Below are 13016 nucleotides of genomic sequence, written 5' to 3' on the forward strand. Positions count from 1 at the left end.
ATTGATTTTACTCTATAAGGTGTTGACACCAAGGTAATTCATACAAAGATATTGTCCCTTGCCAGTAGCCATTGCAACTTCTTTAAGAGGATAGCAATATGGATGTAAGTTACTGAAGTGGATTCAAAATAGTTGGTAAAACTGTATTCCACTTGTAGCAATAAGTTTAAATAATATTGGATATGACCTGCTCGATATTTTTAGAGTTATGGATTTTTGTGAAAAGAGGTAAGCTAAATTATTAGTTTTAGTAGATAACTATTTTAAAAGGATTGACGTCAAACATATGGATAACACTGATACTTACATGACTTAATTTCTGCTGAACACGGAATCCTTAAAGTTTTTTTTTCCTAGATAATAGCGAATATTTTCAGTCCACTAATTGTAATTGCTAAAACGAATGCTATAAAACACATCTTGAGTGCCACTATACCTTCCACCATAGAACGGAACTGCAGTCTTGTAAGTAAAACTTTTAAAAGAATTATTAAACAAGCAGGTGCTTGAAGGGACCTGTGGCAGGTCAGTGAGGCTTAGGTTGGTTGATTTTCCGAGCAGTTTTGGGAATAGAATTGCTTTGTTCCACTGCACAACCAGTGAATATTTTCTGATATTGCGTTTTGGTTTGATTTATATTGTATTTTCCCTTGGTTTTTGAAGTATTTTGAACGATACTGCCCCTTATTTCTGTCGTGAATCACTATCGTTTGCAATGTCCCCCATCGTAAACCACGCTGTCCACTTTGGGCCCTTCCTTCACCCCCCATTATCGAGGGATAAATGGACCCCCCATTATCGAGGGTTAAATGACCCCCCCCCATTATCGAGGGTTAAATGGAGGGAGGATATTTCAATAGGTAATTTGCTGTAATAAATGGTCCCAATCATGCAAAACATCAAAAACCATTGGACAAACATCACTTTCACTTCCACACTGGTGAATTTAGGTACATCATCGTATCAACCCAAAACATGGAGTGAAAATCCTATATTTTAGAATTTACCAAGAAATTATTCAGAGAAAGGAAGAAAATATATTTGGTGGAACAGGGAGGCTATGATTGTGTACAGTCTGTGTTTGTGTTACATTTTGTTTTTCTACTGTAAAACACTTATGTAAGTAGTTGAACTGTATACATTTTGGAGTTTACTGATACAGTGTCTGTAAAGGGACATTGTTTTTTCTGAGAATACATCTTTGATCTATCTGCAACCTGCATGTTTTCTTGCCCTTCGTAACTATTAGTATGTGTTTTGAAATATTAAGTAACACGATGGAGAATAACAAGGAAACGTAGTTATTCACTGGTGACGTCAGTTTGAAGATAGTGTATTAAAGTAACTAGAGCATGGCTGACGAATCCCGTATATGTTATTTTACAGAAGAGAAATGTTGAATGGGCTGTAAGTAAGAGTAAATTTACAAGTATGGCGTGAAAATCCCGTATACTTTATACTGTTCAGTAAATAAAGTTCAGTTGTCCGTCAATCTGAGTGCGGGTAAACTATTATACTGATATATAGGGGAGATAGGGGAGAAAGAATACTTCCCACGCATTCCTCACGTGTCGTAGAAGGCGACTAAAGGGGACGGGAGCGGGGGGCTGGAAACTCTCCCCTCCTTGTATTTTAACTTTCTAAAAGGGGAAACAGGAGGAGTCACGCGGGGAGTGCTCATCCCCCTCGAAGGCTCAGATTGGGGTGTCTAAATGTGTGTGGATGTAACCAAGATGAGAAAAAATGAGAGTTAGGTAGTATGTTTGAGGAAAGGAACCTGGATGTTTAGGCTCTGAGTGAAACGAAGCTCAAGGGTAAAGGGGAAGAGTGGTTTGGGAATGTCTTGGGAGTAAAGTCAAGGGTTAGTGAGAGGACAAGAGCAAGGGAAGGAGTAGCACTACTCCTGAAACAGGAGTGGTGGGAGTATGTGATAGAGTGTAAGAAAGTAAACTCTAGATTGACATGGATAAAACTGAAAGATGATGGAGAGAGATGGGTGATTATTGGTGCATATGCATGAGAAGAAAGATCATGAGAGGCAAGTGTTTTGGGAGCAGCTGAATGTGTTAGTGGTTTTGATGCACGAGACCGGGTTACAGTGATGGGTGATTTGAATGCAGAGGTGAGTAATGTGGCAGTTGAGGGAATAATTGGTATACATGGGGTGTTCAGTGTTGTAAATGGAAATGGTGAAGAGCTTGTAGATTTATGTGCTGAAAAAGGACTGGTGATTGGGGATACCTGGTTTAAAAAGCGAGATATACATAAGTATACGTATGTAAGTAGGAGAGATGGCCAGAGAGCTTTATTGGATTATGTGTTAATTGATAGGCGTGCAAAAGAGAGACTTTTGGATGTTAATGTGCTGAAAGGTGCAACTGGAGGGATGTCTGATCATTATCTTGTGGAGGCAAAGGTGAAGATTTGTAGAGGTTTTCAGAAAAGAAGAGAGAATGTTGGGGTGAAGAGAGTGGTGAGAGTAAGTGAGCTTGGGAAGGCGACTTGTGTGAGGAAGTACCAGGAGAGACTGAATACAGAATGGAAAAAGGTGAGAACAAAGGACATAAGGGGAGTGGGGGAGGAATGGGACGTATTTAGAGAAGCAGTGATGGCTTACGCAAAAGATGCTTGTGGCATGAGAAGCATGGGAGGTAGGCAGATTAGAAAGGGTAGTGAGTGATGGGATGAAGAAGTAAGATTATTAGTGAAAGAGAAGAGAGAGGCATTTGGACGATTTTTGCAGGGAAATAATGCAAATGAGTGGGGGGGTGATGTATAAAAGAAAGAGGCAGGAGGTCAAGAGAAAGGTGCAAGAGGTGAAAAAGAGGGCAAATGAGAGTTGGGGTGAGAGAGTATCACTGAATTTTAGAAAGAATAAAAAGATGTTTTGGAAGGAGGTAAATAAAGTGCGTAAGACAAGGGAACAAATGGGAACTTCAGTGAAGGGGGCTCATGGGGAGGTGATAACAAGTAGTGGTGATGTGAGGAGATGGAGTAATTTGAAGGTTTGTTGAATGTGTTTGATGATAGAGTGGCAGATATAGGGTGTTTTGGTCGAGGTGGTGTGCAAAGTGAGAGGGTTAGGGAAAATGATTTGGTAAACAGAGAAGAGGTAGTAAAAGCTTTGCAGAAGATGAAAGCCGGCATGGCAGTGGGTTTGGAAGGTATTGCAGTGGAATTTATTAAAAAAGGGGGTGACTGTATTGTTGACTGGTTGGTAAGGTTATTTAATGTATGTATGATTCATGGTGAGGTGCCCGAGGATTGGCGGAATGCTTGCATAGTGCCACTGTACAAAGGCAAAGGGGATAAGAGTGAGTGCTCAAATTACAGAGGTATAAGTTTGTTGAGTATTCCTGGTAAATTATATGGGAGGGTATTGATTGAGAGGGTGAAGGCATGTACAGAGCATCAGATTGGGGAAGAGCAGTGCGGTTTCAGAAGTGGTAGAGGATGTGTGGATCAGGTGTTTGCTTTGAAGAATGTACGTGAGAAATACTTAGAAAAGCAAATGGATTTGTATGTAGCATTTATGGATCTGGAGAAGGCATATGATAGAGTTGATAGAGATGCTCTGTGGAAGGTATTAAGAATATATGGTGTGGGAGGCAAGTTGTTAGAAGCAGTGAAAAGTTTTCATCGAGGATGTAAGGCATGTGTACGTGTAGGAAGAGAGAAAAGTGATTGGTTCTCAGTGAATGTAGGTTTGCGGCAGGGGTGTGTGATGTCTCCATGGTTGTTTTATTTGTTTATGGATGGGGTTGTTAGGGAGGTGAATGCAAGAGTTTTGGAAAGAGGGTCAAGTATGAAGTCTGTTGTGGATGAGAGAGCTTGGGAAGTGAGTCAGTTGTTGTTTGCTGATGATACAGCGCTGGTGGCTGATTCATGTGAGAAACTGCAGAAGCTAGTGACTGAGTTTGGTAAAGTGTGTGAAAGAAGAAAGTTGAGAGTAAATGTGAATAAGAGTAAGGTTATTAGGTACAGTAGGGTTGAGGGTCAAGTCAATTGGGAGGTAAGTTTGAATGGAGAAAAACTGGAGGAAGTGAAGTGTTTTAGATATCTGTGAGTGGATTTGGCAGCGGATGGAACTATGAAAGCGGAAGTGACTCATAGGGTGGGGGAGGGGGCAAAAATTTTGGGAGCCTTGAAGAATGTGTGGAAGTCAAGAACATTATCTCGGAAAGCAAAAATGGGTATGTTTGAAGGAATAGTGGTTCCAACAATGTTGTATGGTTGCGAGGCGTAGGCTATGGATAGAGTTGTGCACGGGAGGGTGGATGTGCTGGAAATGAGATGTTTGAGGACAATATGTGGTGTGAGGTGGTTTGATCGAGTAAGTAATAATAGGGTAAGAGAGATGTGTGGTAATAAAAGGAGTGTGGTTGAGAGAGCAGAAGAGGGTGTTTTGAAATGGTTTGGTCACATGGAGAGAATGAGTGAGGAAAGATTGACCAAGAGGATATATGTGTCAGAGGTGGAGGGAACGAGGAGAAGTGGGAGACCAAATTGGAGGTGGAAAGATGGAGTGAAAAAGATTTTGAGTGATCGGGGCCTGAACATGCAGGAGGGTGAAAGGCATGCAAGGAAAAGAGTGAATTGGAATGATGTGGTATACCGGGGTCGACGTGCTGTCAATGGATTGAACCAGGGCACGTGAAGCGTCTGGGGTAAACCATGGAAAATTCTTTGGGGCCTGGATGTGCAAAAGGAGCAGTGGTTTCGGTGCATTATTACATGACAACTAGAGACTGAGTGTGAGGGAATGGGGCCTTTGTTGTCTTTTCCTAGCACTACCTCGCACACATGAGGGTGGAGGGTGTTGTTATTCCATGTGTGGCAGGGTGGTGATGGGAATGAATAGAGGCAGACAGTATGAATTATGTACATGGGTATATATGTATATGTCTGTGTGTGTATATATATGTATACATTGAGATGTATAGGTATGTATATGTGCTGTGTGTGGACGTGTATGTATATACATGTGTATGTGGGTGGGTTGGGCCATTCTTTCGTCTGTTTCCTTGTGCTACCTCGCTAACGCGGGAGACAGCGACAAAGCAAAATAAATAAATAAATATGTGAAAATCTTATATACTTTATTTGTGGAAATTTGTTCATAGAAAACGTTGTCTGCCATTAATTTGAGGGCAGACGATTATAACTGAAACATGGCGTGAAAGTAGTATACTTTATTTTACCAAATAAAATATCATTACAGAGAACGTTTTGTAAATTTCATGATATATTATTATAACAGCAATATGATGTGGAAATTTCGTAGGCTTTTGTTAATTGAGCACAAATTTGATGGCCATAAGGGAAGTTAAAACAAAATTTGTACATAGTTTGAGAAAGGGAAAAGGTGAATTAAACTCCTTAACAATAATGAGATTTATTAGGATAATGAATGTGCAAAGGAGTCACCTGGGGCAGCCAGCATCCCTCACACCTACAGGATTAACCATTACACCATCCACAACTCTCAACTTGCTTAGTATTTCAACTAAGCTTAGATTTCGTGTAATATCCTTGAAACTAGGTGTGATATTTGTAATTCTGATGTGTCCTTCAGTAAATCTCATTCCCTCTGTTCACCTCAGAGAAAATGGTGAAACTTGGCAGACAACCATCATATGACTCAAAATCACATTCTAGCTACATTGTATAAGAAAATTAACTGTACAGAAACTTAACGGAAGTTTCAGTTGTTTTTCTGGTTACAGTAAACTTTTCACAAAAAATGAGCTATTTGAAAAGAAAGACTTTAATGAATAGAAACTGTACAAATTGGTCATTAAAACACTAGTAATAGTAACCATTCAGTTTTGTTCAGACTGACCACTTCCCTCAAAAATACCTAATGAATGGTCATGTCTTGCAGGTCAATGGCCTATTGCTATTGTAGCACATTTAAAATGTCCTCTGCATTTTGTTTCTTTACAGAAGCCCATATGAATAGCTGGTTGCCATATATCTGATAGTATAATGCATTTTGACAGATTAGTGCTCTATGCTGAAATTAATGAATAAAAAACTCACAAACAGTTTTGCATTAGGGTTTGTAAAAAAAATATTATGGTATCTTCAAGATACAGTTTTCCTACATTATCTATGAATGCAAGAACCACCTTTAGTGCAACCAATACTAAAGGATTTTATGACTTTTAGACTACTCAGTACTGTTCTGGCTACCTTACAGACATCACACTCCAACAAAAAAAAAAAAAAAGAGCTATCACATTTATAGAAAAAGAAGAGAACTCATTGGCACATAAATCATTATATACAGCTTTAACATGATTAGAAAACAAGATAAGATCAGCAGTTATGAGCCACAGACGAAAGGCCTCAATTAAAGCTTATGTAGTTTTCAGAACTCAAACATTAATAAGCCACACAGAGCAAGTGTCCTATAAGCAAGGATCATTACTTTAAACTTTCTCATATCCTTATGTCATGTGTATCACACAAGCATAAAATTCACAACATAGATACTGAGCCTTAACAAATCCACCAAAATTTAAAACTGCTGTTTCTGTCAACATATATATATATCCCTGGGGATAGGGGAGAAAGAATACTTCCCACGTATTCCCTGTGTGTGAAAGAAGAAAGTTAAGAGTAAATGTGAATAAGAGCAAGGTTATTAGGTACAGTAGGGTTGAGGGTCAGTTCAATTGGGAGGTGAGTTTGAATGGAGAAAAACTGGAGGAAGTGAAGTGTTTTAGATATCTGGGAGTGGATCTGGCAGCGGATGGAACCATGGAAGCGGAAGTGGATCATAGGGTGGGGGAGGGGGTGAAAATTCTGGGAGCCTTGAAGAATGTGTGGAAGTCGAGAACATTATCTCAGAAAGCAAAAATGGGTATGTTTGAAGGAATAGTGGTTCCAACAATGTTGTATGGTTGCGAGGCGTGGACTATGGATAGAGTTGTGCGCAGGAGGATGGATGTGCTGGAAATGAGATGTTTGAGGACAATGTGTGGTGTGAGGTGGTTTGATCGAGTAAGTAACGTAAGGGTAAGAGAGATGTGTGGAAATAAAAAGAGCGTGGTTGAGAGAGCAGAAGAGGGTGTTTTGAAATGGTTTGGTCACATGGAGAGAATGAGTGAGGAAAGATTGACCAAGAGGATATATGTGTCGGAGGTGGAGGGAACGAGGAGAAGAGGGAGACCAAATTGGAGGTGGAAAGATGGAGTGAAAAAGATTTTGTGTGATCGGGGCCTGAACATGCAGGAGGGTGAAAGGAGGGCAAAGAATAGAGTGAATTGGATCGATGTGGTATACCGGGGTTGACGTGCTGTCAGTGGATTGAATCAAGGCATGTGTATGGGGGTGGGTTGGGCCATTTCTTTCGTCTGTTTCCTTGTGCTACCTCGCAAACGCGGGAGACAGCGGCAAAAAAAAAAAAAAAAAAAAAAAAAAAAAAAAAAAAAAAAATATATATATATATATATATATATATATATATATATATATATATATATATAATATAAAGGGAATATATATATATATATATATATATATATATATATATACATATATATATATATATATATATGTCCTGTCAATGGATTGAACCTGGCCATGTGAAGCGTCTGGAGTAAACCATGGAAAGTTTTGTGGAGCCTGGATGTGGAAAGGGAGCTGTGGTTTCGGGGCATTAAACATGACAGCTAGAGACTGAGTGTGAACGAAAGTGGCCTTTGTTGGCTTTTCCTAGCACTACCTCCAGCACACAAGGGGGGAGGGGGTTGCCATTTCATGTGTGGCGGGGATGGATGAAGGCATCACGTATGAATATGTACATGTGTATATATGTATATGTCTGTGTATGTATATGCATGTATACGTTGAAATGTATAGGTATGTATATGTGCGTGAGTGGGCGTTATGTATATACATGTGTATTTGGGTGGGTTGGGCCATTCTTTTGTCCGTTTCCTTGCGCTACCTTGCAAACGTGGGAAATGGTGAATAGTATGAAAAAAAATATATATATCCCTGGGGATAGGGGAGAAAGAATACTTCCCACGTATACCCTGCGTGTCATAGAAGGCGACTAAAAGGGGAGGGAGCAGGGGGCTGGAAATCCCCCCTCTCGTTTTTAGTTTTCATAAAGAAGAAACAGAGGAGGGGGCCAAGTGAGGATATTCTCTCAAAGGCTCAGTCCTCTGTTCTTAACGCTACCTTGCTAATGCGGGAAATGGCAAACAGTATGAAAAATAAAAATATATACTATTCGCCATTTCCCGCATTAGCGAGGTAGCATTAAGAACAGAGGATTGGGCCTTTGAGGGAATATCCTCACATGGCCCCCTTCTCTGTTCCTTCTTTTGGAAAATTTAAAAAAGAATGAGAGGGGAGGATTTCCAGCCCCCTGCTCCCTTCCCTTTTAGTCGCCTTCTATGACACGCAGGGAATACATGGGAAGTATTCTTTCTCCCCTATCCCCAGGGATAGGGGAGGGTGTAAGGAGGGCAAGGAATAGAGCGAATTGGGATGTGGTATACCGGGGTTGATGTGCTGTCAGTGGATTGAATCAAGGCATGTGAAGCGTCTGGGGTAAACCATGGAAAGCTGTGCAGGTATGTATATTTGCGTGTGTGGACGTATGTATATACATGTGTATGGGAGTGGGTTGGGCCATTTCTTTCGTCTGTTTCCTTGCGCTACCTCGCAAACGCGGGAGACAGCAAAAAAAAAAAAAAAAAAAAAAATATATATATATATATATATATATATATATATATATATATATATATATACATATATATATATATATATATATTTATATATATATATATATATATATATATATATATATATATATATATATATATATATATATATATATATTTTTTTTTTTTTTTCTTCTTTTTTCCAAAAGAAGAAACAGAAAGGGGCCAGGTGAGGATATTCCCTCAAAGGCCCAGTCCTCATCCTCTGTTCTTAACGCTACCATCGCTAATGCGGGAAATGGCGATTAGTATAAAAAAAAAAAAAAAAAAAATTATATATATATTCTGGAAGGAGGTAAATAAAGTGCGTAAGACAAGGGAACAAATGGGAACTTCAGTGAAGGGGGCTCATGGGGAGGTGATAACAAGTAGTGGTGATGTGAGGAGATGGAGTAATTTGAAGGTTTGTTGAATGTGTTTGATGATAGAGTGGCAGATATAGGGTGTTTTGGTCGAGGTGGTGTGCAAAGTGAGAGGGTTAGGGAAAATGATTTGGTAAACAGAGAAGAGGTAGTAAAAGCTTTGCAGAAGATGAAAGCCGGCATGGCAGTGGGTTTGGAAGGTATTGCAGTGGAATTTATTAAAAAAGGAGGTGACTGTATTGTTGACTGGTTGGTAAGGTTATTTAATGTATGTATGATTCATGGTGAGGTGCCCGAGGATTGGCGGAATGCTTGCATAGTGCCACTGTACAAAGGCAAAGGGGATAAGAGTGAGTGCTCAAATTACAGAGGTATAAGTTTGTTGAGTATTCCTGGTAAATTATATGGGAGGGTATTGATTGAGAGGGTGAAGGCATGTACAGAGCATCAGATTGGGGAAGAGCAGTGCGGTTTCAGAAGTGGTAGAGGATGTGTGGATCAGGTGTTTGCTTTGAAGAATGTACGTGAGAAATACTTAGAAAAGCAAATGGATTTGTATGTAGCATTTATGGATCTGGAGAAGGCATATGATAGAGTTGATAGAGATGCTCTGTGGAAGGTATTAAGAATATATGGTGTGGGAGGCAAGTTGTTAGAAGCAGTGAAAAGTTTTCATCGAGGATGTAAGGCATGTGTACGTGTAGGAAGAGAGAAAAGTGATTGGTTCTCAGTGAATGTAGGTTTGCGGCAGGGGTGTGTGATGTCTCCATGGTTGTTTTATTTGTTTATGGATGGGGTTGTTAGGGAGGTGAATGCAAGAGTTTTGGAAAGAGGGTCAAGTATGAAGTCTGTTGTGGATGAGAGAGCTTGGGAAGTGAGTCAGTTGTTGTTTGCTGATGATACAGCGCTGGTGGCTGATTCATGTGAGAAACTGCAGAAGCTAGTGACTGAGTTTGGTAAAGTGTGTGAAAGAAGAAAGTTGAGAGTAAATGTGAATAAGAGTAAGGTTATTAGGTACAGTAGGGTTGAGGGTCAAGTCAATTGGGAGGTAAGTTTGAATGGAGAAAAACTGGAGGAAGTGAAGTGTTTTAGATATCTGTGAGTGGATTTGGCAGCGGATGGAACTATGAAAGCGGAAGTGACTCATAGGGTGGGGGAGGGGGCAAAAATTTTGGGAGCCTTGAAGAATGTGTGGAAGTCAAGAACATTATCTCGGAAAGCAAAAATGGGTATGTTTGAAGGAATAGTGGTTCCAACAATGTTGTATGGTTGCGAGGCGTAGGCTATGGATAGAGTTGTGCACGGGAGGGTGGATGTGCTGGAAATGAGATGTTTGAGGACAATATGTGGTGTGAGGTGGTTTGATCGAGTAAGTAATAATAGGGTAAGAGAGATGTGTGGTAATAAAAGAGTGTGGTTGAGAGAGCAGAAGAGGGTGTTTTGAAATGGTTTGGTCACATGGAGAGAATGAGTGAGGAAAGATTGACCAAGAGGATATATGTGTCAGAGGTGGAGGGAACGAGGAGAAGTGGGAGACCAAATTGGAGGTGGAAAGATGGAGTGAAAAAGATTTTGAGTGATCGGGGCCTGAACATGCAGGAGGGTGAAAGGCATGCAAGGAAAAGAGTGAATTGGAATGATGTGGTATACCGGGGTCGACGTGCTGTCAATGGATTGAACCAGGGCACGTGAAGCGTCTGGGGTAAACCATGGAAAATTCTTTGGGGCCTGGATGTGCAAAAGGAGCAGTGGTTTCGGTGCATTATTACATGACAACTAGAGACTGAGTGTGAGGGAATGGGGCCTTTGTTGTCTTTTCCTAGCACTACCTCGCACACATGAGGGTGGAGGGTGTTGTTATTCCATGTGTGGCAGGGTGGTGATGGGAATGAATAGAGGCAGACAGTATGAATTATGTACATGGGTATATATGTATATGTCTGTGTGTGTATATATATGTATACATTGAGATGTATAGGTATGTATATGTGCTGTGTGTGGACGTGTATGTATATACATGTGTATGTGGGTGGGTTGGGCCATTCTTTCGTCTGTTTCCTTGTGCTACCTCGCTAACGCGGGAGACAGCGACAAAGCAAAATAAATAAATAAATATGTGAAAATCTTATATACTTTATTTGTGGAAATTTGTTCATAGAAAACGTTGTCTGCCATTAATTTGAGGGCAGACGATTATAACTGAAACATGGCGTGAAAGTAGTATACTTTATTTTACCAAATAAAATATCATTACAGAGAACGTTTTGTAAATTTCATGATATATTATTATAACAGCAATATGATGTGGAAATTTCGTAGGCTTTTGTTAATTGAGCACAAATTTGATGGCCATAAGGGAAGTTAAAACAAAATTTGTACATAGTTTGAGAAAGGGAAAAGGTGAATTAAACTCCTTAACAATAATGAGATTTATTAGGATAATGAATGTGCAAAGGAGTCACCTGGGGCAGCCAGCATCCCTCACACCTACAGGATTAACCATTACACCATCCACAACTCTCAACTTGCTTAGTATTTCAACTAAGCTTAGATTTCGTGTAATATCCTTGAAACTAGGTGTGATATTTGTAATTCTGATGTGTCCTTCAGTAAATCTCATTCCCTCTGTTCACCTCAGAGAAAATGGTGAAACTTGGCAGACAACCATCATATGACTCAAAATCACATTCTAGCTACATTGTATAAGAAAATTAACTGTACAGAAACTTAACGGAAGTTTCAGTTGTTTTTCTGGTTACAGTAAACTTTTCACAAAAAATGAGCTATTTGAAAAGAAAGACTTTAATGAATAGAAACTGTACAAATTGGTCATTAAAACACTAGTAATAGTAACCATTCAGTTTTGTTCAGACTGACCACTTCCCTCAAAAATACCTAATGAATGGTCATGTCTTGCAGGTCAATGGCCTATTGCTATTGTAGCACATTTAAAATGTCCTCTGCATTTTTTTTCTTTACAGAAGTCCATATGAATAGCTGGTTGCCATATATCTGATAGTATAATGCATTTTGACAGATTAGTGCTCTATGCTGAAATTAATGAATAAAAAACTCACAAACAGTTTTGCATTAGGGTTTGTAAAAAAAATATTATGGTATCTTCAAGATACAGTTTTCCTACATTATCTATGAATGCAAGAACCACCTTTAGTGCAACCAATACTAAAGGATTTTATGACTTTTAGACTACTCAGTACTGTTCTGGCTACCTTACAGACATCACACTCCAACAAAAAAAAAAAAAAGAGCTATCACATTTATAGAAAAAGAAGAGAACTCATTGGCACATAAATCATTATATACAGCTTTAACATGATTAGAAAACAAGATAAGATCAGCAGTTATGAGCCACAGACGAAAGGCCTCAATTAAAGCTTATGTAGTTTTCAGAACTCAAACATTAATAAGCCACACAGAGCAAGTGTCCTATAAGCAAGGATCATTACTTTAAACTTTCTCATATCCTTATGTCATGTGTATCACACAAGCATAAAATTCACAACTTAGATACTGAGCCTTAACAAATCCACCAAAATTTAAAACTGCTGTTTCTGTCAACATATATATATCCCTGGGGATAGGGGAGAAAGAATACTTCCCACGTATTCCCTGTGTGTGAAAGAAGAAAGTTAAGAGTAAATGTGAATAAGAGCAGGGTTATTAGGTACAGTAGGGTTGAGGGTCAGTTCAATTGGGAGGTGAGTTTGAATGGAGAAAAACTGGAGGAAGTGAAGTGTTTTAGATATCTGGGAGTGGATCTGGCAGCGGATGGAACCATGGAAGCGGAAGTGGATCATAGGGTGGGGGAGGGGGCGAAAATTCTGGGAGCCTTGAAGAATGTGTGGAAGTCGAGAACATTATCTCAGAAAGCAAAAATGGGTATGTTTGA

Source organism: Panulirus ornatus, chromosome 62 (assembly GCF_036320965.1).
Source record: "Panulirus ornatus isolate Po-2019 chromosome 62, ASM3632096v1, whole genome shotgun sequence".
Classification (NCBI taxonomy): Eukaryota; Metazoa; Arthropoda; class Malacostraca; order Decapoda; family Palinuridae; genus Panulirus; species Panulirus ornatus.